The 27,833-nt window shown below is 47.7% G+C and overlaps 1 long non-coding RNA gene across 3 annotated transcripts; it reads left to right on the top strand.

Annotated features, from left to right (window-relative positions):
* Positions 1-7,532: 7,532 nt before the first annotated feature.
* LOC146042593 (uncharacterized) lies at positions 7,533-22,921 on the top strand. Of its 3 annotated transcripts, none has more exons than XR_014463938.1 (4): positions 7,533-7,655; positions 15,522-15,645; positions 17,964-18,091; positions 21,222-22,921. It is a non-coding gene; the product is annotated as an uncharacterized LOC146042593 (long non-coding RNA). The 3 variants fall into 3 exon arrangements; XR_014463937.1 differs by having other exon boundaries at positions 7,554-7,655; positions 15,518-15,645; XR_014463939.1 differs by lacking the exon at positions 7,533-7,655 and adding an exon at positions 8,424-8,538 and having other exon boundaries at positions 15,518-15,645.
* The last annotated feature ends 4,912 nt before the right edge of the window (positions 22,922-27,833 follow it).

Raw genomic sequence — 27,833 nt, 5'->3', positions numbered from 1 at the left:
GCAGAGAAGGCATTACAGTGGTGACAGGACAAGGACAGAGAGGACAAGGACAGCAGAAATGAGTGACAGCACCAGGACAGAGGGGACAGGGACAGAGAAGACAGTACAGTGGTGACAGGACAAGGACAGAGAAGATAAGGACAGGAGAAATGAGTGACAGCACCAGGACAGAGGGGACAGGACAGGGACAGAGAAGGCAGTACAGTGGTGACAGGACAAGGACAGAGAGGACGAGGACAGGTGAAATGAGTGACAGCACCAGGACAGAGGGGACAGGACAGGGACAGAGAAGACAGTACAGTGGTGACAGGACAAGGACAGAGAAGATAAGGACAGGAGAAATGAGTGACAGCACCAGGACAGAGGGGACAGGACAGGGACAGAGAAGGCAGTACAGTGGTGACAGGGCAAGGACAGAGAGGACAAGGACAGCAGAAATGAGTGACAGCACCAGGACAGAGGGGACAGGGACAGAGAAGACAGTACAGTGGTGACAGGAAAAGGACAGAGAAGATAAGGACAGGAGAAATGAGTGACAGCACCAGGACAGAGGGGACAGGACAGGGACAGAGAAGGCAGTACAGTGGTGACAGGACAAGGACAGAGAGGACGAGGACAGGTGAAATGAGTGACAGCACCAGGACAGAGGGGACAGGAAAGGGACAGAAAGGATAAGAACAGGAGAGAGAGGAGTGATAGCATGAGGACAGATGGGACAGGGACATGTCAGCAAGAACAGGACAGAGGGGACATGACAGCTCCGTGGGGTCAGGATGGAGGGCAGGAGTAACTACAGAGAGGGCAGGGACAAGATGGTGAGAACAGAGGTGAAACGCTGGATGTAACAGAGTTTAATTTTTCTTTCTTTAATTTACTCATTTCTTGTTCTGTGGCCGGGACTGGCGTCAGCAGGTCCTGGGTCCTTGCAGTGCAGGTCAGTGCTGGGGGTGCATGCACCTTCCCCTGAGCAGCAGTCAGGGAGACCTCCGCTGCATTACAGGACCGGCTAAGCTGGGGAGAGGCACGCAAGGAGTGGGTGCTGAGAGCGGGCACTTGAAGCAGGGATCTCTCTGCTGCTGCTCCCGTGCGGCCGCCGCTGCATAGATTCCTGCTGTCGTGAGATGATGATGTCACCATCATCTCACGAGTGTCTCCCGTCCCCTGTCCTGTCTCCAGTAGGCTCCGGCTGGGCACAGTCACAGTGAGTTCAGCCTGTTCAGGGTCCCGGCGATACCCCCTCCCTCTTATTATCCCCTATAACTACTGGCGCAACTATGGAAGTGCGGTGCAGTGGGGGACTGGGCTTTGGGGCCCCCCCAGTGGCCGGGCCCCATAGCAGCTGCACCCCCTGCACCCTCCATAGTTACGCCACTGCTGACCACTCTGTTTAGCCTACACTACATCCCTGGCCACTTTATATCGTACACTACATCCCTGGCCCCTCTATATCCTACACTACATCCCTGGCCTCTCTATACCCTACACTACATCCCTGACCCCTCTATATCCTACACTACATCCCTGGTCACTTTATATCCTACATTACATCCCTGGCCCCTCTATATCCTACACTACATCCCTGGCCTCTCTATACCCTACACTACATCCCTGGCCACTTTATATCCTACACTACATCCCTGGCCACTTTATATCCTACACTACATCCCTGGCCTCTCTATACCCTACACTACATCCCTGACCCCTCTATATCCTACACTACATCCCTGGCCACTTTATATCGTACACTACATCCCTGGCCCCTCTATATCCTACACTACATCCCTGGCCTCTCTATACCCTACACTACATCCCTGACCCCTCTATATCCTATACTACATCCCTGACCCTTTGTATAGCCTGCACACTACATCCTTGGCCCCTCTATAACCTACACTACATCCCTGGTCCCTCTACAGCCTACACTGCATCCCTGACCTCTTTATACACTACACAATATCCCTGACCCCTATGTTTAGCCTACACTACATCCATCGCCCCTCTATAACCTACACTACATCCCTGGCCCCTCTATATCCTACACTACATCCCTGGTCTCTCTATACCAGGGGTGGGGAACCTTTTTTCTACCAAGGGCCATTTGGAAAATTTTAAAACCCTTCGGGGGCCATATAAAAATTATCAACTCAAAAAATACACGGGCAGCGGCATATACATGTCAGCATTATACACACAGGAAGCAGCATATACATGTCGGCATTATACACACGGGAAGCAGCATATACATGTGGGCAGAGACACCAGGACTGGCTAATTAATGCATCAGCCGCCCGCCTATATTACTGCTTAGACAGCTGCCCACCTGCCCATATTACTGCTTAATCATTAACAGTGGTGCAAGTAGCAAAAAAACGTCCTAGTGGAACTGTGCGATGCACAGCGAAAAATGGGCATGGTCAGGGGCGTTGTCATATGACACAAGGGGGGAGTGGCTACACAACAAAACTTTATGCCTCCAGTGCCAGATAAGCCCCCCACAGAGCTAGGTATGCCCCAGTGCCCCACAGTGCCAGATATGCCCCCACAGTGGCAGTTATGCCTCCAATGCCAGATATGCCCCATAATGCCACACATATGCCCCCACAGTGCTAAGTATGCACTGCTGAATTTGAAAAGATTGGCTGGACGCTGATTGGCTGAATTCTATCAGCTAATCAGTGTCCGGTCAGTCTTTTCAAATTCAGCATCTCTTCTTGCCCCACCACCTGTCAAATAGTGTTACAACCTCCCAGGCCCAGCCTCTGATGTCCGGACCCTGCTGTCAGCTACCCACAGCCACTCCCCGGGGCAGTGCTGGCCATTGGCAATGGTTGTCTGCATGGCAACCAAGCCTGCATTATATGTGCTGCTCTCCCTGAGGGGAGTGGGACTGTGTGCTGAAACACCTTCCCCTCCCTCCTCCCTGCCTCATCAGTGTTTACAGTTCTACCTATGTGGAGGCTTGATGTTACTCGGGGACCTGCTTGTTGAGACCCGGAGCCCCGGTGGTGTACTGTCTGCTGGGATCTGACTGGTCGTGCGGCTTGCTTGTTTCTTGGCGCTCGTGAGAGGAGCCGCCGCCCTGTGGGGAGCAACGTGACTGGTCTGGACGGGGGACGGGGAGCGCATTGCGCGTCTCTCCTTCCCCGGGGTCACTGTGTCCGGGCCTCCAGCCAATCATACCTCGCGGGCTGGCTCCTGATTGGCTGCCGGCCCGCGAGCTATGATTGGCTGAGAGCCCAGTCACAGGAAGAGGGGAAGGAGAGATGCGCAATGCGCTCCCCTCCCCTCGTCTCCCTTCCCCATGGCTCCAGTGGCATTGTTTAATGTAATATAGGCGGGTGGGCGGCGGGCCGGACAAACTGGGTGCGGGGGCCGTATCCGGCCACAGGCCGGAGGTTCCCCACCCCTGCTCTATACCCTACACTACATCCCTGATCCCTCTATATCCTACACAATATCCCTGACCCCTCTGTTTAGCCTACAATACATCCCTGGACCCTCTGTATCCTACAATTAGGGTTGCCACCTCAGTCATTGGGGATTCCTGTTGATACTCTCCCCCCTGTTAATAATGCACGCCCGCTCCTGGAACAGTGGGCGTGGCCTAAAAGGGTGTGTGGTCTTATTAAAAGTGGGCATGGCCTCTGAGACATATATATATATATATATCCCTGGCCCCTCTTTAGCCTACACTACTTACCTGACCCCTCTGTTTATCCTACACTACATCCCAGGCCCCAATATACCCTGCACTACATCCCTGATAAAAATAAAACAAAAGGTAAAGTGGTCAAAGTACACTGAGACACAGAAATGTTTGGGGGAGTGAGCCATGGTGTAGGAAAAAAATGCTGCAAATGCTGGTAAATGTAGTTCTTCACAACTAAACACTCATATTATCTTTATACTAATGAAGCATGTAGAGGGAGACACAATGGGGGAAATTTACTAAGACAAATATGTCTGAAATTTCCGGGATTTACTATGGCCGATATACGCTGTTCATATTCTTTTCACAGGCGTATTCATTTTAAAATGCATACTACATCAAAATAATAGGACTCATTGAGCCGGACCTGGTTCCAAAAATACGGGGGACAAAAAGCATAGGGGTCCCCCGTATTTCTGAAACCAGCCCCGGACTCATGGACCGGTCCTGGATCCAAAAATCTGGGGGACAAAAAATCTGGGGGTCCCCCGTATTTTGAAACCAGCACCGGGCTCCAACAGCCCACGGTGTCATGCCACAGCGGGGGGACACTTTTTATATAAGGTCCCCCGGCCGAATCATGAGCACCGTGGCTGGTCAGCCTTGGACGGGGTACCAGGAGGAGTGGGGACCCCCCCAATAAAGGGGTCACCCCAGCGGCGTAACTATAGCACCGCAGCCCCCGCCACCGCGGGGGGGTGCGCTGTGCATGTGGGGGCGCCGGGGGCTGCGGTGCTATAGTTACCCCCCCCAATCCCCCGCAGACTTACCTATCTCGCTAGTCCCGGCGGCTCCGTTCTTCTGCTGAGGACCACCACAAAATGGCCGTCCCCATATAGCACACAGTTCTCTGAAACTGTCTGCTGAATGGGGGCGGCCATTTTGTGGTGGTCCTCAACAGAAGAACGGAGCCGCCGGGACCAGCGAGATAGGTAAGGCTGCAGGGGATTGGGGGGGGGGGTTTGCATGGGCGGCGGGGGGGCGCCCAAAACGTAGCTACACCACTGGGTCCCCCCCAGGCTTCACCCATCCAGGGCTGAAGCCCAGGCCTGTCACCGACGTCCGTGGCCAGTGGACGACGGCCTGATTGGGTTAAATCTCAGCTACGTAACATTGCTTTATGCAGGAGAACTACAAGTGCCAGCAGACCTCCCCCGCATGCTGGGACTTGGAGAACCACAAGACCCAGCATGCGGGGCATTAATGGGCCCGCTGGGACTAGTAGTCCACCTGTAAAAAAGAATGTTAACAGAAAACACACACACAGAAAAGTGTAACTTTATTTTACACACATACACACACCTCACTTTTACACCAATATACTTACCAATCCAGGATCCAGCGCTGGCTCCCTGCTCCACAGCCGGCTAACCCTGGACGGACAGCGGGATGAGACGGCTTTCTCTGGTGCAGATAACAGCCTCTGTAGCGCTACAGAGGCTGAGAGCATCTTCGGCTTATGCGTCAGCCAATCAGGGCTGAGCTATGCATCTCCATGGAGACGCATCAGCCAATCAAGCTCTCAGCCTCTGCACCGCTGGGACAGCACTACAGAAGGTGATTGCTGTGCCGGGGAAAGCCTGTTCATCCCGCTGTCCGTGTGGGGTGAACCGACTGTGGAGCAGGGAGCCAGCGCTGGATCCGGGTTGATATACAATGATATAGGGGGCACTAGGATTGATGGGGACAGAGAGATGGTGGGGCAGATCTGCTGCCTTTTTCTGCCTGGCCCTGTACACAACAGCCTCCCCCGCTGTGTCACCTCTGCAACTGCATCGGCCAATCCCTCCCCATCATGCGGTTCTCCGACCTGGCTAGTACACGTGACTGCCTGGCTAGTACACGTGACTGCCGCTCCCTCCTCTGCCACGCCCACCACGAGCCATGACTGCAAGCTCCGCCCCCTGGGGGCGTGTCCAACGCGTCTGTTACGTCATCAATCATGACCGTTACGTTGGGGCCAGATTACAGAGCGGTGGGAGACGAGGTGAGACGCGAGCTGGAGGCGGCCGTTACATTGTCAATGTTTCCATCTTCAGGTGGGTTATTTACAGCCATTGCCTGCCAGCATATGTCCCAGTACGGGGAGGGAGAGGTAGCGGGCGGGGGTGTCTGCCACCGCGGGGTTGTTAAAGGCCGCTGCCAAATAGGGGCGAGAGGAATAAGCTGTCAGCAGCTCGGTGTCAGGAGGCAGAGTTCGGGGGCGCGGTTTCCGGGACACTCATCATTCACATCCCCTCACTTACATATAGTGAGAGTGTTGACCGTGAGGGTAATTGATTGTCCGGTTTAGTCAAAATTGTACATTGCCCTCCGCTAGGACCAGCCATCAATGGGAGGAGATGTTTTCCAGCCTAATCCTTCTCTTCCATGTCCAGCTTCCTGACCTATAGTATTCTCCATGTCCAGCTTCCTGACCTATAGTGTTCTCCAGAAACCAGGTCAATTAATTACTCATTGAGGGGTAGATTTATTAACTCGGTGAAGTGATGAACTGTCTGTTTTTTATCACCGGCCAATCAGCTCCTACCTGTCATTTTTCCCCCAATAAAGGGGTCACCCCAGCGGCGTAACTATAGCACCGCAGCCCCCGCCACCGCGGGGGCGCTGTGCATGTGGGGGCGCCGGGGGCTGCGGTGCTATAGTTACCCCCCCCCCAATCCCCCGCAGACTTACCTATCTCGCTAGTCCCGGCGGCTCCGTTCTTCTGCTGAGGACCACCACAAAATGGCCGTCCCCATATAGCACACAGTTCTCTGAAACTGTCTGCTGAATGGGGGTGGCCATTTTGTGGTGGTCCTCAACAGAAGAACGGAGCCGCCGGGACCAGCGAGATAGGTAAGGCTGCGGGGGATTGGGGGGGGGGGGTTTGCATGGGCGGCGGGGGGGCGCCCAAAACGTAGCTACGCCACTGGGTCCCCCCCAGGCTTCACCCATCCAGGGCTGAAGCCCAGGCCTGTCACCGACGTCCGTGGCCAGTGGACGACGGCCTGATTGGGTTAAATCTCAGCTACGTAACATTGCTTTATGCAGGAGAACTACAAGTGCCAGCAGACCTCCCCCGCATGCTGGGACTTGGAGAACCACAAGACCCAGCATGCGGGGCATTAATGGGCCCGCTGGGACTAGTAGTCCACCTGTAAAAAAGAATGTTAACAGAAAACACACACACAGAAAAGTGTAACTTTATTTTACACACATACACACACCTCACTTTTACACCAATATACTTACCAATCCAGGATCCAGCGCTGGCTCCCTGCTCCACAGCCGGCTAACCCTGGACGGACAGCGGGATGAGACGGCTTTCTCTGGTGCAGATAACAGCCTCTGTAGCGCTACAGAGGCTGAGAGCATCTTCGGCTTATGCGTCAGCCAATCAGGGCTGAGCTATGCATCTCCATGGAGACGCATCAGCCAATCAAGCTCTCAGCCTCTGCACCGCTGGGACAGCACTACAGAAGGTGATTGCTGCGCCGGGGAAAGCCTGTTCATCCCGCTGTCCGTGTGGGGTGAACCGACTGTGGAGCAGGGAGCCAGCGCTGGATCCGGGTTGATATACAATGATATAGGGGGCACTAGGATTGATGGGGACAGAGAGATGGTGGGGCAGATCTGCTGCCTTTTTCTGCCTGGCCCTGTACACAACAGCCTCCCCCGCTGTGTCACCTCTGCAACTGCATCGGCCAATCCCTCCCCATCATGCGGTTCTCCGACCTGGCTAGTACACGTGACTGCCTGGCTAGTACACGTGACTGCCGCTCCCTCCTCTGCCACGCCCACCACGAGCCACGACTGCAAGCTCCGCCCCCTGGGGGCGTGTCCAACGCGTCTGTTACGTCATCAATCATGACCGTTACGTTGGGGCCAGATTACAGAGCGGTGGGAGACGAGGTGAGACGCGAGCTGGAGGCGGCCGTTACATTGTCAATGTTTCCATCTTCAGGTGGGTTATTTACAGCCATTGCCTGCCAGCATATGTCCCAGTACGGGGAGGGAGAGGTAGCGGGCGGGGGTGTCTGCCACCGCGGGGTTGTTAAAGGCCGCTGCCAAATAGGGGCGAGAGGAATAAGCTGTCAGCAGCTCGGTGTCAGGAGGCAGAGTTCGGGGGCGCGGTTTCCGGGACACTCATCATTCACATCCCCTCACTTACATATAGTGAGAGTGTTGACCGTGAGGGTAATTGATTGTCCGGTTTAGTCAAAATTGTACATTGCCCTCCGCTAGGACCAGCCATCAATGGGAGGAGATGTTTTCCAGCCTAATCCTTCTCTTCCATGTCCAGCTTCCTGACCTATAGTATTCTCCATGTCCAGCTTCCTGACCTATAGTGTTCTCCATGTCCAGCTTCCTGACCTATAGTGTTCTCCAGAAACCAGGTCAATTAATTACTCATTGAGGGGTAGATTTATTAACTCGGTGAAGTGATGAACTGTCTGTTTTTTATCACCGGCCAATCAGCTCCTACCTGGCATTTTTCAAACCAAGCCTGTAACTTCACAGGTAGAAGCTGATTGGCCTGTGATTGGCCCTCTCGGCTGCCCTGTGCATAAGACCCATGCTCATGTGACCTCAGGGGTCAGTGTTTTGGAGGCGGTGCAATTCAGGTCAAGCCCCTTATTTATAACTGAAAGTGTTGTCTTCAAGAATTATTATTGACAGCCTCCTTTAGCCAATACAGTGGTTGGCCCCGCCCCTGGGACAAGCCATGAGTTAAGTTCCTTACCAGGCCGGCCCCTCCTCTCCAGTCTCCTATCCTCCGCCCTTCTGTATCCTATGCTCCTTTTAAGCCTGTATTAATCCTCCCACCTCTCCACTTCATACACCGGGTAAGTTAGTAGTATAATGAAACCAATCACCTCGGTGCCCACCACTCTCCTTGTTCTGCTGTTCAGCCTGTCAAAAATGATGTGTGTATATTAGGTACTTGTGTATTTTCACGGTGCCACTTACGTAGTCAGCGTAGTGTCCCAGTTAGCATCAGCGTTGTGTTCCCGTAGTCAGCATAGTTAGTGTAATCAGCTTGTGTCTGCGACTGTGTGTACGTTCGCGACTAACCGGAGCTTACCTAGTTAGCGTAGTCAGTCATTGTTACGCAGTTAGCTTAGTCAGCGTTACCCAGTTAGCATAGTCAGTCAGCGTTGTGTCACTGCTTATTACATTGTGTGGGAAGCATTGACCATTTTTAACCTGCCTGACATGACAGGTGTGAATGTGTTCCTGAAACACCCCCACTATCCACGTCAGCCCGAAGCGTGGCGAGCACACGCGGTACGTGTCCTCCCAACCTGTTCATACCCCCACTATCCACATTGGTGTGGAGTTCATTTTATAAAGTGTGGCGAGCCCGAAGCGTGGCGAGGGCAGCGATCTCCTTGAGGGGATGCGGGAAACAAGCCCGCAGTGCAGCAAGCCCTGTGAGGGGCCGTGGATTACTTTACATGTATTCCGTGTCCCCTCGTGGGGCTCGCTGTGCTCACCACGCTTCGTGTTTGGTGGCTCGCTGCACTACACTTTATAAAATCAACTCCACGCCAACGTGGATAGTGGGGGTATGAACTGGTCGGGAGGAGGCGTACTGCGTCCCCTCGAGGGGCTTGCTGCGCTCGCCACGCTTCGGGCTGACATGGATAGTGGGGGTTTTAAATGGAGGCATTTGCCACTATGTAGCATGGAGCACTGGCAAATGCATCCTTTATTGTGCATAAGACGCACTTGCACCCCACTTTGTGCAGGAGACGCACGCGCGGCTGAACCCCTAACCCTGACCATATCCCTGAAGCGGACACCATATACCGTATATTATATAGATCATTCTTTGCAGTTATAGTATTATTCTCTTTTTTTCCTTGCATTTTTTCTCCCCTCATAATAATAATAATAATAATTATATTTATATAGCGCTTTTCTCCCAATGGGACTCAAAGTGCTTTACCATTGTCTTTACAGCTTAAAATACAAAACAAGCTTAACAGCCCCCCCTTTTTTTTTTTTTTTAGTTTAATATATGTTTGCATTATTGGTTATATTCTAACCCACTGATGAGGGTAATCTTGGTGTATTTGACAGCCAAAATTTTTACTGTAGACCTTGGTATAAAAGATTGTTTTATACTAGCCCCGCTGTTGCTAGATATTATAGTATTATGGTTTATATGTAATTGTAAGGGGTGTTTTTGTGTGTGTCATAAAATGGTGTCAGCGGCATAAATGAGTGTGGTATGTAAGGGGCATTTCGGTGTGTGTTCTAATAGGTAAAGGGCATTACGGTGTGTGGCATTACGTGTAATGGTCCTTACCGTGTGTAATGGGTCCTGCGGTGTGTGGTATATTGTATAATAGGCATTACGGTGTGTGGCATAATATGTAATGGGTCTTATGGTGCATGGCACAATTTGTTAATTACAGTGTGGCACAATATGTAATAGGCACTACGGGTGTGGCATAATGTGTAGTTACTGTATAGTATTATTTCTTTCTTTTTTTCCTTTGCTTCAAAAAGTGATAATGTGGAGAGCGATAAACAACCAGCCAATCAGCTCCTACCTGACATTTTTCAAAATCAACCTTTAACATGACCGATTGGCTGGCTGTTTATCACTCTCCATGTTTTCTCTTTTTAAAGCTTGATACATCCGGCCCATTGTATGAGGCATGAATAAGGATTTTTTTCCCTCTGTGGTGGCCAATGTATGGGTGTGTAGGTTACAAAACTGGGGCATAAAGTAGTCTTCTTGCAAGGCCGCTCTCCCTTTTTGGAATGTGTACCTATGGCAAGAACAAATCAGTTGTTTATAGATTATTATAGATTTATCCAGCATGCTGGATATTAATCACCGGGGTGGCGCATTGCTATCGCTTTGGCCCCTACATTTGGTTTGCTAATGTAAAAAATCATGTGCACCGCAGGTGGGGCAGATGTAACATGTATAGAGAGAGAGAGTTAGATTTGGGTGAGTTATTTTGTTTCTGTGCAGGGTAAGTACAGGCTGCTTTCATTTTACACTGCAATATAGATATCAGTTTGAAATACATAATCCACCCAAATGTAACTCTCTAATACCCTAACATCTCTAATGTAATCTCTATCTCTAATATAATACCCTAACATTACATCTGCCCCACCTGCAGTACACATGGTTTGTCCAGTAGCAAACCAAATGTGCTTTGTGAATGAAACTGAATCAGGCCCTAAATTCTTTATTTAAAATTTACAAGCTACTAAGCCATTTCTTATTTTATTAATAAATGTAATTTTAATGATATAATCTTATTTTTTCTCTTGGTTGCTGCTTGGCTAAACGGCTCAAAACAAGGTGCCCCATTTGGTTATCTTGTTCTCCTTTCTCCCACTGGTATCCAATTAGAGGCTGTTTTTACTGGGCAAAAATGAACTAGGGATTGCATACAAAATATGGGTTTAGGGGATAATTCTCCAATCCCATGCATTACAGCAGCTCCGGCTGCTATTTACCAATGATTATGCTTTCCGTGCCTCACACGATCCCTGAAGTGCAGGCATTGTATGATAAAGATGCCGGCATCAGGGCTAATTGGATAGCCCTCAGTGAAAGACAGTGGCCCTTATTCTGATCTGTGCGGATATTCCCGCATTCTTACGGAGCGGTCCGCACGCCACGGTGTTTTGCCGCATGCGGCCATCGTCCGTAGAAACGCCCACGTGTCCTCCGCATTCGGACGGACTCACTCTTTAAGAACAGGGCGTGTTTACGGACGACATACAAACCATGCGTGTGCGGGAGAAACACTCCGATTCGGCACGGTATTACAGAGTATTACAGAGTATGCTCGGGAATACCGCATCCGAACGGGAGCCAAGCGGTGCTACCGCACGTAAGCGGAGGATTTACGCCAAACAACCCACTATGAAGTATCTTCTGCAAGACATCACATGACCCACTTATTCAATTACCTATCCTCATAAAAAACTGCTTATTTGGAATTGGAATCAATTAGATTCCAATATATCCTTACAAGCATGCCTAACACATGCATAGCACACATTAACCCTTACAGCAATGTAAGTGCAATGCTTTGTATTACACCCTGTGTAAAAGATTATAAACAATCTACACATATACTATTTAAAGTGCAAATAAAACCAACAACTGTGAACTTGCATAAACAATTTTATTAATGCCACAATTAACATAATTTAAAAAATATAAAAATCAAAATTAAAGAAGCTGGTCCTTGAGGTCCTGCAGGTCGGCTTGCGCCAGCCGCAGATGGTGCTCAAGTCGCCGGAGGGCCCCATGCACACCCTCATCTGCCGGTGTGGTGTCATCTGTGGGCATGTCAAAGGGGCAACAATTAGTCATGTTATTCTTGCATACATTTCACATACTGCGACATAAATTGCACAAATGCTAGGTGACATGTGTGTATATATATATATATATATATCTATGTAGAGCATGGGTCCTCAAACTGCGGCCCTCCAGATGTTGGGAAACTACAAATCCCAGCATGCCTTGCCACAGTTTTGCTATAAGGAAGTGTTAAAACTGTGGCAAGGCATGGCGGGATTTGTAGTTTCACAACATCTGGAGGGCCGCACTTTGAGGACCCATGATGTAGAGAGATAGAGACACACATAGATAAATAGATATGACACATATATACATACATGCTAAGTTATTTACTACATACTGTATTTTGTGGCCTATACACTTTACTCTGCAGAAGACATAACAGTCATATTGTTTCTTCTCAGTCACAACCCACCCATGACTAACCAATGACAAGCAGGTCATGGGCTCCGTCAATAAGAACTTGTCACAATCTGCTCAGTCTATAAGTTCAGTGATGGTTCGTGGCATGGGAGTTATGCAAATGTAAGGAATGCACAGTACACATCCTCAAAATCATAATTCTGTCTAAACCAACCTACAATTCTGTGACGGGCAAAAAAAAAACTGAAGTACAGGGGGTGTTTAGGTAGAGGAGGCTCCTGGGACACTGGCAACTTCTGACTCCATTCCAAGGTAGGCCGGGCCATACTCCATTTATAGCATACATCCTAGAGTTTATAAATAACATTCACCAACAATATAGATTCCACTATTTGATGGGTCATAATCCACGCTTGCAGCAGGTGAATTTAAGCCACAAATGATCCACTCATCCCTTTACTCCAGGATCCTGTTTAACTACAACGGTTATGTGGCAGTCAAAATGGACCTCCAACCCATCCCACAAACCTGTGTAATTCAGAGGTGTCCTGGATGAAAGGGATGCCTTGGACACCCCATCTAACCCGTACCTGTATCTGTAGCTACCCACTTTGGGGTCTATATGATTAGTATGGGCCCAAAATTTGTAATCAACAGTGCTAAAAAACAAATACCAGTACAACTACTTCATGAATTATGCATTATGTCAACATACCGATCTGCGCCGACTCCGGTGCCTGGCACGCCTCCTCCCCCTCTGAATTGGAGGTGTCCGGGGCAACTGTGGCATCCTCAGCCCCCTCCTCCGCCATCTCCTCGGGCACAACATCCTCCTCCTGCAACTCCTCCTCCACCTCCTCCTCCACCTCCTCCTCCACCTCCTCCTCCACCTCCTCCTCCAACTCCTCCTCCACCACCACCACCACCTCCTCCTCCTCCTCCGCCACCAACACCTCCTCCTCCGCCACAAACTCCTCCTCCACCTCCTCCTCCACCATAATGAGCTTATGGTGGAGCTGGTTACCAGCAACAGGGTCCTAATGTCATCCGTTTCTGGTGCATTACCAGCGGAAACACTCCCTGCTGGCAGGAGGGGTAGACCAGCCAACCCCTCCACATCATCTGCTCCACCTGCCCCAGCATCTGGGCGTCCCCGAAGAGCTGCTGCACAGGCCAAGGAGCCTACCAAGGCCAAACGTGGTCGGAAATGAACTTGTGGCCGCATTAATCTCTACCGTTATGTGTTCCCAAATCTTCCATTGTGCTGTGTGTGTCAGCTTCTTGTGTCCAATCACGTGCTGAGGGGAACCAGATGAGCCCTTGCTTCATATGTCCTTTGTGGTTCCCCTGTTGCCCTCTTGTGCCTGGCATTACTGTCAGCTGTACTTGAAGTGATGGCCATGGTACTATCTGGTGAAGTCCCCGGTTGTGTTCCAAATGAGTCTGCTGATGGTGCATATGAGCCAGCTGCAGGTTGGCCTGCTGCAGAAGGGCCAGGTGTAGGGTGCCCTGCTGGAGAATGGTCAGGTGCAGCTTGCCCTGCTGTAGAAGGGCCAGCAGCCTCCTCATTTCCCACTGGCTACATGTGCAGTGGCACATAGGAGGTGCTGGAGTCCATCTGTGTGCTATTATATTTGTGTTTTATTATTATTTATTTTGCTGCATTCCTGGCATGTTGTTTATAGTTTTGATGTTTAATTTTATGGTCATTGCATGACAGTGGCATTGAGTGTGACATGAATATAAATAAATGTGTTTACTTTACCCAAAATGTGTGGTTTCATGAGTACATGTCGAATACACATGTGTATTGCTAGTATTAATATTCTGTCATGTCAATTGTTAGCAGTTTTTAAGTGTGGGACAAGTACAGCATATGTGGGGGATTACTACGGTTTCCTTGAAGCAGCAATGGTTTCAATTAAAGCACTGACAAGCGTCCTATTAGTGAGTAATGAGTAAAGGAGTAGATTGTATTGGGTTCAGGTGTTAATGGTTGTAGTCATTAGGCGTACGTTCGCCTACCGCATGAACGAGTGGTGTCCGCAAAGCAATAGTACACTTGTGGACACCGCACATTTCAGCCCTTTTTGCTCGCGTGCATTCGGAGTGGTTTCCGAATGTACGCCCCCCAACATAAGTGTACTCCCCCGTGTCCGCCCATGTTTCCGCCCCGTTTTGCCCACTTTGAAACTACGCCCATGTGTCATTCCGCATGACGCCCATAATACGCCCCTATTTCCCGACTGATTGCGGTGACCAGTTTTGGACGGGCTTTGTCCGAACTGGTACCGAGTCAAGGCGTGGCACATGCGCGTAGCGTTCTCCACGCATGCGCAGACGCCGTAAAGACGCGATCCGTAAGAACGCGGTAAAGTCCGCATCAATCAGAATAAGGGCCAGTATTTGGATACCAGCCTTTATATCTATGGAACTGGCCATCATTCACTGTTCGCTTTCGGCAAACAGCGAACATTGAATAGGGTGAATCAGATTTTCAGTAAAAAGATTCATCGCAGGGAGTGAAAACACCCCCAATTCGCCGAAAAAAAAAACCTGTTAATCGGCAGCATTGAATACTGCCTTTAGGGGTAAATGTACTAAAAACCTCTAAATGTGTAAAGTGATGCTGTTGTCCATAGCAACCAATCAGATTCTTTCTATCATTTTCTAGGATGCAATAGAGAAATTATTTGAGCCAGAGTCTGATTGGTTGCTATGCACAACATCCCACTTTTTGCTTTTAGAAGCTTCAGTGTATATATTATTTAGTCTTAATAAATCCCCTAACACTAATTACTTTAACCCTCACCCTTAAGCACTAGTTAAAAGTCTGCCAAAATGAGGGCTTTTGGGATGTACTTTCACTTTGAGCTGTGACAGTATTACTTTAAGGTCTGACCGTTTGTAGCCCAACATTTTTATTTTCACCTACTTTTGTAAAATGAAGTGATAATATATAGGCCCCATATACCACTTTTACACTGCTGTACCCTTTCACACTTGATTGGGGTATGAAAACCGCAACCGGTGAATAACTTACGATGTAAGACACAGTAATAATAAATAAAAATAAATGTCATGAACATATTATCACGCCTCCTTTTTTTCAGGTAGACCTTCTCCACGAATGAATTGTGATGTCAACTACTTACCCAGCTACGTCTCTGGACTACTGTGACGTCATTTTTACTACAGCATATTCCAAACATCAAATTGCAGGAGCAGCTACCCACAACAGGTAAGCAGGCGCGATAATATCTTCCTGGCATACATGCATATTTATCAAATATGTATGGTCTTCCGTAAATTATGTTTAAAGTTTGATGAATTGAGGTCCTTATATTATTTTATGCAGACAGCGAGCCAAATCAGGGCTGATATCAGTGCAGGAGATAGCAGTGATATCGTCTGCATTGTTTTTTTATTGAATGTCAGTAATACTTTTTTTTCTACTAAAGTAGGCGAAAATAATAATTTTCACCTACTTTGCTAAAAAAAAAGTGATAATTTATAGGCCCCATGTACCACTTTCACACCGCTGTACCCTTTCACATTTGATTGGGGTGTGAAAATCGGAACCTGGGAATAATTTGTTCCGTTCACGGCTATGTGCCTGGAGGGTAAAAGCTGGAACCTGTGAATGAAATGTTCCCGACTTGGCAAGGTGCTTGGGGGGTTAAGCCGGAACCGACGGATGAGATGTACTGGCCACGACGAGGTGCTTTTAGGAGTGAAAGCCAGAACCGACGCATGAGATGTTCTGGACGCGACGGGATGCTTTTGGGAGTGAAAGCCGGAACCGACGCAGAAAATGTTCCGGCTACGGCGTAATGGTTGGGGGATGAAAGCCAAAAACAGTATGAGATTTTCCAGCCACTGTGAGGTACTTATTTTCTATAAAAGTAAGTGAAAATTATCATTTTCACCTACATTGGTAGAAATGAAGTGATAATATATAGGCCCCATATATCACTTTCACACCATTGTACCCTATCACACTTGATTGGGATGTGGAAACTGGATCCGGCGAATAACTTGTCCATATGCAGCTATGTGCCTGGAGGGTGAAAGCTGGAACCTGTGAATGAAATGTCACCGCCTTGGCAAGGTGCTTTTGTGGGTGAAACCTGGAACCAGCACAAGAAATGTTCCGGCGTGATGGTTGGGCAATGAAAGCCGGAACCGGCGCATGAGATGTACCGACTGCTGCAAGGTACTTATTTTCTACAAAAGTAGGTGAAAATTGTTATTTTCACCTACTTTGGTAAAAAAAAAAAAGTGATAATTTTTAGGCCCCATATACCACTTTCACACCTCTGTACCCTTTTACATTCGATTGGGGTGTGAAAACCGGAACCTGGGAATAACTTGTACACAGCTATGTGCCTGGAGGGTAAAATCTGGAACCTGTGATGAAATGTTCCTGACTTAGCAAGGTGCTTGGGGGTTGAAGCCGGAACCGACGGATGAGATGTTCTGGCCGTGACGGTATGCTTTTGGGAGTGAAAGCCGGAACCGACGCATGAGATGTTCTGGCACGCGACGAGGTGCTTTTGGGAGTGAAAGCCGGAACCGACGCAAGGAATGTTCCGGTCGCGGCGTGTGAGTTACTTATTTTCTACAAAAGTAGGTGAAAATTGTTATTTCCACCTACTTTGGTAAAAAAATGTGATAATTTATAGGCCCCATATACCACTTTCACACCGCTGTACCCTTTCACATTAGATTGGGGTGTGAAAGCCGGAAACCGACGCATGAGATGTTTTGGCCGTGACGAGGATCTTTTGGGAGTGAAAGCCGGAACCGACACATGAGATGTTCTGGCCCGCGACGAGGTGCTTTTGGGAGTGAAAGCCGGAACCGGTGCAGGAAATGTTATAACACTTGATTGGGGTGTGAAAACTGGATCTGGCGAATAACTTGTCCATATGCAGCTATGTGCCTGGAGGGTAAAAGCTGGAACCTGTGAATGAAATGTTCCCACCTTGGCAAGGTGCTTGGGAGGGGTGGAAGCCTGAACCGACGTATGAGATATTCTGGCTGCGACGAGGTGCTTTTGGGGGTGAAAGTTGGAACCGGCGCAATAAATGTTCTGGCCGCGGCGTGGTGTTTGGGGGTGAAAGCCGGAAGCGGCGCATGAAATGTTCCGGATGCGTTGAGGTGCTTTGGAGAGGTGCCAGATCCGGCGCATGAGATTGTCATGCTTTTGCGATGGGCTTGAAGGCGGGTGAAAGCCTAAACTGGCGCATGAGATGTTCCAGGCACTGTGAGGTGCTTTGGGGGGTGATAGTCCCTGACAGCTCCTCAAGACTGGCTGCTGCAGAGCACATACCCGGGGACCTGCTCAGTTTGTAAAACTGAGTAACGGGTCCACAGTTAAGGGTCTAATATGTGCTGTAGCATGTATTTGCAATCACTGGGGCAGGAACTGATAAGGATGACTTGTGTTGTCTGTATAGTACTGCATTTATGTGTGTTACGATGTAAGACACATTATTAATAAATATGCATGTATGTCATGAACATATTATCGCGCCTCCTTCTTCTTTTTTTCAGGTAGACCTTCTCCACGAATGAATTGTGATGTCAACTACTTACCCAGCTACGTCTCTGGACTACTGTGACATCATTTTTACTACAGCATATTCCAAACGTCAAATTGCAGGAGCAGCTACCCACAACAGGTAAGCAGGCGCGATAATATCTTCCTGGCATACATGTATATTTATCAAATATGTATGGTCTTCCTTAAATTATGTTTAAAGTTTGATGAATTGAGGTCCTTATATTATTTTATGCAGACAGCGAGCCAAATCAGGGCTGATATCAGTGCGGGAGATAGCAGTGATATTGTCTGCATTGCTTTTTTATTGAATGTCAGTAATACTTTTTTCTACTAAAGTAGGTGAAAATAATAATTTTCACCTACTTTGGTAAAAAAAAAAGTGATAATTTATAGGCCCCATATACCTCTTTCACACCGCTGTACCCTTTCATATTTGATTGGGGTGTGAAAACCGGAACCGGCGAATAGCTTGTTATGTACTCGGCTATGTGCCTGGAGGGTAAAAGCTGGAACCTGTGAATGAAATGTTCCCACCTTGGCAAGGTGCTTGGGGGGTAAAGCCGGAACCGACGTATGAGATGTTCTGGCCACGACGAGGTGCTTTTGGGAGTGAAAGCCAGAACCGACGCATGAGATGTTCTGGCCTGCGACGAGATGCTTTTGGGAATGAAAGCTGGAACCGACGCAGAAAATGTTCTGGCCACGGCGTAATGGTTGGGGGGTGAAAGCCAAAAACGGAGCATGAGATGTTTCGGCCGCTGTGAGGTACTTATTTTCTACAAAAGTAAGTGAAAATTATCAATTTCACCTACTTTGGTAGAAATGAAGTGATAATATATAGTCCCCATAAACCACTTTCACACCACTGTATCCTATCACACTTGATTGGGATGTGAAAACTGGATCCGGCAAATAACTTGTCCATATGCAGCTATGTGCCTGGAGGGTGAAAGCTGGAACCTGTGAATGAAATGGTACTGCCTTGGCAAGGTGCTTTTGTGGGTGAAACCTGGAACCGGTGAAAGGAATGTTCCAGTAGCGGCGTGGTGGTATGGCGGTGAAAGCCGAAACCGGCGCATGAGATGTACCGGCTGCTGTGAGGTACTTATTTTCTACAAAAGTAGGTGAAAATTGTTATTTCCACCTTCTTTGGTAAAAAAAAATGTGATCATTTATAGGCCCCATATATTATTTTCACACCGCTGTACCCTTTCACATTTGATTGGGGTGTGAAAATCGGAACCTGGGAATAATTTGTTCCGTACACGGCTATGTGCCTGGAGGGTAAAAGCTGGAACCTGTGAATGAAATGTTCCCGAATTGGCAAGGTGCTTGGGGGGGTTAAGCCGGAACCGACGGATGAGATGTTCTGGCCACGACGAGGTGCTTTTAGGAGTGAAAGCCAGAACCGACGCATGAGATGTTCTGGACGCAACGGGATGCTTCTGGGAGTGAAAGCCGGAACCGACGCAGAAAATGTTCTGGCCACGACGTAATGGTTGGGGGATGAAAGCCAAAAACAGTATGAGATGTTCCAGCCACTGTGAGGTACTTATTTTCTATAAAAGTAAGTGAAAATTATCATTTTCACCTACATTGGTAGAAATGAAGTGATAATATATAGGCCCCATATATCACTTTCACACCATTGTACCCTATCACACTTGATTGGGATGTGGAAACTGGATCCGGCGAATAACTTGTCCATATGCAGCTATGTGCCTGGAGGGTGAAAGCTGGAACCTGTGAATGAAATGTCACCGCCTTGGCAAGGGGCTTTTGTGGGTGAAACCTGGAAGCGGCACAAGAAATGTTCCGGCGTGATGGTTGGGCAGTGAAAGCCGGAACCGGCGCATGAGATGTACCGACTGCTGCAAGGTACTTATTTTCTACAAAAGTAGGTGAAAATTGTTATTTTCACCTACTTTGGTAAAAAAAATGTGATAATTTTTAGACCCCATATACCACTTTCACACCGCTGTAACCTTTCACATTCGATTGGGGTGTGAAAACCGGAATCTGGGAATAACTTGTACAAAGCTATGTGCCTGCAGGGTAAAATCTGGAACCTGTGATGAAATGTTCCTGACTTAGCAATGTGCTTGGGGGTTGAAGCCGGAACCGACGGATGAGATGTTGTGGCCGTGACGAGGTGCTTTTGGAAGTGAAAGCTGGAACCGACGCATGAGATGTTCTGGCCGCGACGGTATGCTTTTGGGAGTGAAAGCCGGAACCGACGCATGAGATGTTCTCGCACGCGACGAGGTGCTTTTGGGAGTGAAAGCCGGAACCGACGCAAGGAATGTTCCGGTCGCGGCGTGTGAGTTACTTATTTTCTACAAAAGTAGGTGAAAATTGTTATTTCCACCTACTTTGGTAAAAAAAATTTGATCATTTATAGGCCCCATTTACCACTTTCACACCGCTGTACCCTTTCACATTAGATTGGGGTGTGAAAGCCGGAAACCGACGCATGAGATGTTTTGGCCGTGACGAGGATCTTTTGGGAGTGAAAGCCGGAACCGACGCATGAGATGTTCTGGCCCGAGACGAGGTGCTTTTGGGAGTGAAAGCCGGAACAGGTGCAGGAAATGTTATAACACTTGATTGGGGTGTGAAAACTGGATCTGGTAAATAACTTGTCCATATGCAGCTATGTGCCTGGAGGGTAAAAGCTGGAACCTGTGAATGAAATGTTCCCACCTTGGCAAGGTGCTTGGGAGGGGTTGAAGCCTGAACCGACGTATGAGATATTCTGGCTGCGACGAGGTGCTTTTGGGGGTGAAAGTTGGAACCGGCGCAATAAATGTTCTGGCCGCGGAGTGGTGTTTGGGGGTGAAAGCCGGAAGCGGCGCATGAAATGTTCCGGCCGCGTTGAGGTGCTTTGGAGAGGTGCCAGATCCGGCGCATGAGATTGTCATGCTTTTGCGATGGGCTTGAAGGCGGGTGAAAGCCTAAACTGGTGCATGAGATGTTCCAGGCACTGTGAGGTGCTTTGGGGGTGATAGTCCCTGACAGCTCCTCAAGACTGGCTGCTGCAGAGCACATACCCGGGGACCTGCACAGTTTGTAAAACTGAGTAACGGGTCCACAGTTAAGGGTCTAATATGTGCTGTAGCATGTATTTGCAATCACTGGGCAGGAACTGATAAGGATGACTTGTGTTGTCTTTATAGTACTGCATTTGTGTGTGTTACGATGTAAGACACATTATTAATAAATATTCATAAACATTCTTCTTTTTTCAGGTAGACCTTCTCCACGAATGAATTGTGATGTCAACTACTTACCCAGCTACGTCTCTGGACTACTGTGACATCATTTTTACTACAGCATATTCCAAACGTCAAATTGCAGGAGCAGCTACCCACAACAGGTAAGCCGGCGCGATAATATTTTCCTGGCATACATGCATATTTATCAAATATGTATGGTCTTCCGTAAATTATGTTTAAAGTTTGATGAATTGAGGTCCTTATATTATTTTATGCAGACAGCGAGCCAAATCAGGGCTTATATCAGTGCAGGAGATAGCAGTGATATCGTCTGCATTGCTTTTTTATTGAACGTCAGTAATACTTTTTTTCTACTAAAGTAGGTGAAAATAATAATTTTCACCTACTTTGGTAGAAATAAAATGATAATATATAGGCTCAATATACCACTTTCAAACCGCTGTACCCTTTCACACTTGATTGGGGTGTGAAAACCGAAACCAGCAAATAACTTTTTCCATACTCAGCTATGTGCCTGGAGGGTGAAAGCTGGAACCTGTGAATGAAATGTCACCACCTTGGCAGGGTGCTTGGGGGAGTAAAGCCGGAACCGACGCATGAGATGTTCTGGCCGCGATGAGGTGCTTTTGGGAGTGAAAGCCGTAACCGGCGCAAGAAATGTTCCGGCCGCGGCGTGATGGTTGGGGGGTGAAAGCCGAAAACGGTGCATGAGATGTTCCTGCCGCTGTGAGGTGCTTATTTTCTACAAAAGTAAGTGAAAATAATAATTTTCACCTATTTTGGTAGAAATGAAGTGAAAATATAGAGGCCCCATATACCTTTTTCGCACTGCTCTACCCTATCACACTTGATCGGGGTGTGAAAACCGGAACTGGCAAATAACTTTTTCCATACGCAGCTATGTGCTTGGAGGGTGAGGTGCTTATTTTCTACAAAAGTGAGTGAAAATAATAATTTTCACCTACTTTGGTCGAAATAAAATGATAATATATAGGCTCAATATACCACTTTCACACCGCTGTACCCTATCACACCTGATTGGGGTGTGAAAACCAAAACCAGCAAATAACTTTTTCCATACTCAGCTATGTGCCTGGAGGGTGAAAGCTGGAACCTGTGAATGAAATGTCACCACCTTGGCAGGGTGCTTGGGGGAGTAAAGCCGGAACCGACGCATGAGATGTTCTGGCCGCGACGAGGTGCTTTTGGGAATGAAAGACGGAACCGGCGCAAGAAATGTTCCGGCCGCGGCGTGATGGTTGGGGGGTGAAAGCCGAAAACGGTGCATGAGATGTTCCTGCCGCTGTGAGGTGCTTATTTTCTACAAAAGTAAGTGAAAATAATAATTTTCACCTATTTTGGTAGAAATGAAGTGATAATATATAGGCCCCATATACCTTTTTCGCACTGCTGTACCCTATCACACTTTATTGGGGTGTGAAAACCGGAACTGGCAAATAACTTTTTCCATACGCAGCAATGTGCCTGGAGGGTGAGGTGCTTATTTTCTACAAAAGTGAGTGAAAATAATAATTTTCACCTACTTTGGAAGAAATAAAATGATAATATATGTACTCAATATACCACTTTCAAACCGCTGTACCCTATCACACTTGATTGGGGTGTGAAAACCGAAACCAGCAAATAAATTTTTCCATACTCAGCTATGTGCCTGGAGGGTGAAAGCTGGAACCTGTGAATGAAATGTCACCACCTTGGCAGGGTGCTTGGGGGAGTAAAGCCGGAACCGACGCATGAGATGTTCTGGCCGCGACGAGGTGCTTTTGGGAGTGAAAGCCGGAACCGGCGCAAGAAATGTTCCGGCCGCGGCGTGATGGTTGGGGGGTGAAAGCCGAAAACGGTGCATGAGATGTTCCTGCCGCTGTGAGGTGCTTATTTTCTACAAAAGTAAGTGAAAATAATAATTTTCACCTATTTTGGTAGAAATGAAGTGATAATATATAGGCCCCATATACCTTTTACGCACTGCTGTACCCTATCACACTTAATTGGGGTGTGAAAACCGGAACTGGCAAATAACTTTTTCCATACGCAGCTATGTGCCTGGAAGGTGAGGTGCTTATTTTCTACAAAAGTGAGTGAAAATAATAATTTTCACCTACTTCGGTAGAAATAAAATGATAATATATGGGCTCAATATACCACTTTCAAACCGCTGTACAATATTACACTTGATTGGGGTGTGAAAACCGAAACCAGCAAATAACTTTTTCCATACTCAGCTATGTGCCTGGAGGGTGAAAGCTGGAACCTGTGAATGAAATGTCACCACCTTGGCAGGGTGCTTGGGGGAGTAAAGCCGGAACCGACGCATGAGATGTTCTGGCCGCGACAAGGTGCTTTTGGGAGTGAAAGCCGGAACCGGCGCAAGAAATGTTCCGGCCGCGGCGTGATGGTTGGGGGGTGATAGCCGAAAACGGTGCACGAGATGTTCCTGCCGCTGTGAGGTACTTATTTTCTACAAAAGTAAGTGAAAATAATAATTTTCACCTACTTTGGTAGAAATGAAGTGATAAAATATATAGAGCCCCATATACCTTTTTCACACTGCTGTACACTATCACACTTGATTGGGGTGTGAAACCCGAAACTGGCAAATAACTTTTTCCATACGCAGCTATGTGCCTGGAGGGTGAGGTGCTTATTTTCTACAAAAGTGAGTGAAAATAATAATTTTCACCTACTTTGGTAGAAATAAAATGATAATTTATGGGCTCAATATACCACTTTCACACCGCTGTACCCTATCACACTTGATTAGGGTGTGAAAACCGAAACCAGCAAATAACTTTTTCCATACTCAGCTATGTGCCTGGAGGGTGAAAGCTGGAACCTGTGAATGAAATGTCACCACCTTGGCAGGGTGCTTGGGGGAGTAAAGCCGGAACCGACGCATGAGATGTTCTGGCCGCGACGAGGTGCTTTTGGGAGTGAAAGCCGGAACCGGCGCAAGAAATGTTCCGGCCGCGGCGTGATGGTTGGGGGGTAAAAGCCGAAAACGGTGCATGAGATGTTCCTGCCGCTGTGAGGTGCTTATTTTCTACAACAGTAAGTGAAAATAATAATTTTCACCTATTTTGGTAGAAATTAAGTGATAATATATAGGATTCAGTATTGAATCCCGGCGGTCGGGATCCCGGCGTTCAGAATCCCGACGCCGGAATCCCGACAGCCGAAATGCCGACAAGGGGGGGACGCGGATCGCCCCCCCTTGCGGGCTCGCTGCGCTCGCCACGCAGCGGGCCCGGTGCCTCGCTACGCTCGGCACACTAATTTATTCTCCCTCCAGGGGTGTCGTGGACACCCCAGGAGGGAGAATGTGTCGGCATTTCAGCGGTCGGGATTCCGGCGTCGGGATTCTGAACGCCGGGATCCCGACCGCCGGGATATTAACTGCATCCCAATATATAGGCCCCATATACCTTTTTCGCACTGCTGTTCCCTATCACACATGATTGGGGTGTGAAAACCGGAACTGGCAAATAACTTTTTCCATGCGCAGCTATGTGCCTGGAGGGTGAGGTGCTTATTTTCTACAAAAGTGAGTGAAAATAATAATTTTCACCTACTTTGGTAGAAATAAAATGATAATATATGGGCTCAATATACCACTTTCAAACCGCTGTACCCTATCACACTTGATTGGGGTGTGAAAACCGAAACCAACAATTAACTTTTTCCATACTCCGCTATGTGCCTGGAGGGTGAAAGCATGAACCTGTGAATGAAATGTCACTACCTTGGCAGGGTGCTTGGGGGAGTAAAGACGGAACCGACGCATGAGATGTTCTGGCCGCGACGAGGTGCTTTTGGGAGTGAAAGCTGGAACCGGCGCATGAAATGTTACGACCATGGCGAGGTGCTTTGTCAAGGTGCCAGATCTGGCGCATGAGATTGCCATGCTTTTGCGATGTGCATGAAGGGGGGTGAAAGCCTAAACTGGCGCATGAGATGTTCCAGGCACTGTGAGGTGCTTGGGGGGTGATAGTCCCTGACTGCTGCTGGCTAAATCAATCAGCTAGCTGCTGCAGAGGAGAAGGAGGAATCTTGCACAATCAGGTGCAATGACGGCTTTCCTGTTTTGAGTCCATTCAGCAGCAGTAGTAGACAGTCAGATGGACAAGCATTCATGTGGCAGGAACCTTTGTGTGACATCACAATCTGCCCTCTATGACATCACAAGCTGCTCACTCTGATTCCGGAACCTGACAGCCAGACAGTCACTTGGAACAGACAGGCAGACAGGACAGTCATGTGTAGGTGAGCTGGGTGGGCCAATGTTTTCTTTTATTGGCAGTTACCACCCAAATGATGGTCCGAAGAAGGTAAGTGATACTTTTTCTAAATCCCCATCTCAATGATCATCAATTGTTTGGCTCGGAAAAAATTGAAGAGGAAAAAAAATTCCCAAAACAAAAGAGAGAAAAGAGAAAAGAAAAAAATATAAGTTTAACAAAAGAAAACAAAATATAAGAGAAGCGAAAAAGAAATAAAAGAAAAACAAAACAAAAACCAAGCCATTTCAAATCGAGAGGGAGGGGGGTCCAAAATTTCCATTGCTGTGTTCCAGTTGATGTTTCTGTGGTAAGATCGTAGGTAAGTCACATAGTGTTTGCATATATATTGGGAGGGCGCAGCGATTGATAAGTCATTTAATTTAGGCAGGCTTCCGGTCTTTTGGCTAGGCCGCACATGCTGATTTCAAGTGTAGTGTCACGTCAAGTATTAAACTGCCTCGATTTCAGAAAGTACAATTCAAGGAGTCAAGAAATAGTCACAAAATGATACACTGGAGGCAGTATTTCAAACTTTTTATGCACAAGGGTTAAACCTTGAAGCAAATGCATGCATTTCTAAATACAAAGTTAGAACAAAGGTGCACAAACAATTGATACACCAAATCAAGTGCCAGGAATGGAATTAGTCTATTTTTGGATAACAGATTAGGGTGGTGCACCGGTCCTGGAAGTACTGCAATACCAGGTCAATGCGTGGAGTGGACAGAGCTTGCTGCAAAGTACGTACCCGGGGACCTGCTCAGTTTGTAAAACTGAGTGCCGGGTCCACAGTTAAGGGTCTAATATGTGCTGTAGCATGTATTTGCAATCACTGGGGCAGGGACTGATAAGGATGACTTGTGTTGTCTGTACAGTACTGCATTTATGAGTGTTACGATGTAAGACACAGTATTAATAAATATTCATGTATGTCATGAACATATTATCGCGCCTCCTTCTTCTTTTTTTCAGGTAGACCTTCTCCATGAATGAATTGTGATGTCAACTACTTACCCACCTACTACATCTCTGGACTACTGTGACGTCATTTTTACTACAGCATATTCCAAACGTCGGATGGCAGAAGCAGCTACCCACAACAGGTAAGGAGGCGCGATAATATCTTGCTGGCATACATGCGTGTTTATCAAATGTGTATATTTGTTATAGACCCGTACATTACGTTTAAAGTTTGATGAATTTAGGTCCTTATATTATTTTATGCAGACAGCGAGCCAAATCAGGACTGATATCTGTGCAGCAGATATCAGTGATATTGTCTGCATTGCCTTTTTATTGAATGTCAAGAATACTTATTTTGTACTAAAGTAGGTGAATATAATAATTTTCACCTACTTTGATAAAAATTAAGTGATAGTACATAGGCCCCATATACCACTTTCACACCGCTGTACCCTATCACACTTGATTGGGGTGTGAAAACCAAAACCAGCAAATAACTTTTTCCATACTCAGCTATGTGCCTGGAGGGTGAAAGCATGAACCTGTGAATGAAATGTCACCACCTTGGCAGGGTGCTTGGGGAGTGAAGCCGGAACCGACGCATGAGATGTTCTGGCCGCGACAAGGTGCTTTTGGGTGTGAAAGCTGGAACCGGCGCAAGAAATCTTCCGGCCGCGGAGTGATGGTTGGGGGGTGAAAGCCGAAAACGGTGCACGAGATGTTCCTGCCGCTGTGAGGTACATATTTTCTACAAAAGTAAGTGAAAATAATAATTTTCACCTACTTTGGTCGAAATAAAATGATAATATATAGGCTCAATATACCAATTTCACACCGCTGTACCCTATCACACTTGATTGGGGTGTGAAAACCAAAACCAGCAAATAACTTTTTCCATACTCAGCTATGTGTCTGGAGGGTGAAAGTTGGAACCTGTGAATGAAATGTCACCACCTTGGTAGGGTGCTTGGGGGAGTAAAGCCGGAACCGACGCATGAGATGTTCTGGCCTCGACGAGGTGCTTTTGGGAGTGAAAGCCGGAACCGGCGCAAGAAATGTTCCGGCCGCGGCGTGATGGTTGGGGGGGGGGTGAAAGCCTAAAACGGTGCATGAGGTGTTCCTGCCGCTGTGAGGTGCTTATTTTCTACAAAAGTAAGTGAAAATAATAATTTTCACCTATTTTGGTAGAAATGAAGTGATAATATATAGGCCCCATATACCTTTTTCGCACTGCTGTACCCTATCACACTTGATTGGGGTGTGAAAACCGGAACTGGCAAATAACTTTTTCCATACGCAGCTATGTGCCTGGAAGGTGAGGTGCTTATTTTCTACAAAAGTGAGTGAAAATAATAATTTTCAC

The sequence above is a fragment of the Crinia signifera genome, chromosome 19 (assembly GCF_055691185.1).
Source record: "Crinia signifera chromosome 19, ASM5569118v1, whole genome shotgun sequence".
Taxonomy (NCBI): Eukaryota; Metazoa; Chordata; class Amphibia; order Anura; family Myobatrachidae; genus Crinia; species Crinia signifera.
The sequence above is the reverse complement of the archived record's forward strand: the minus strand, read 5'-3'. Positions and strand labels throughout refer to the sequence as shown.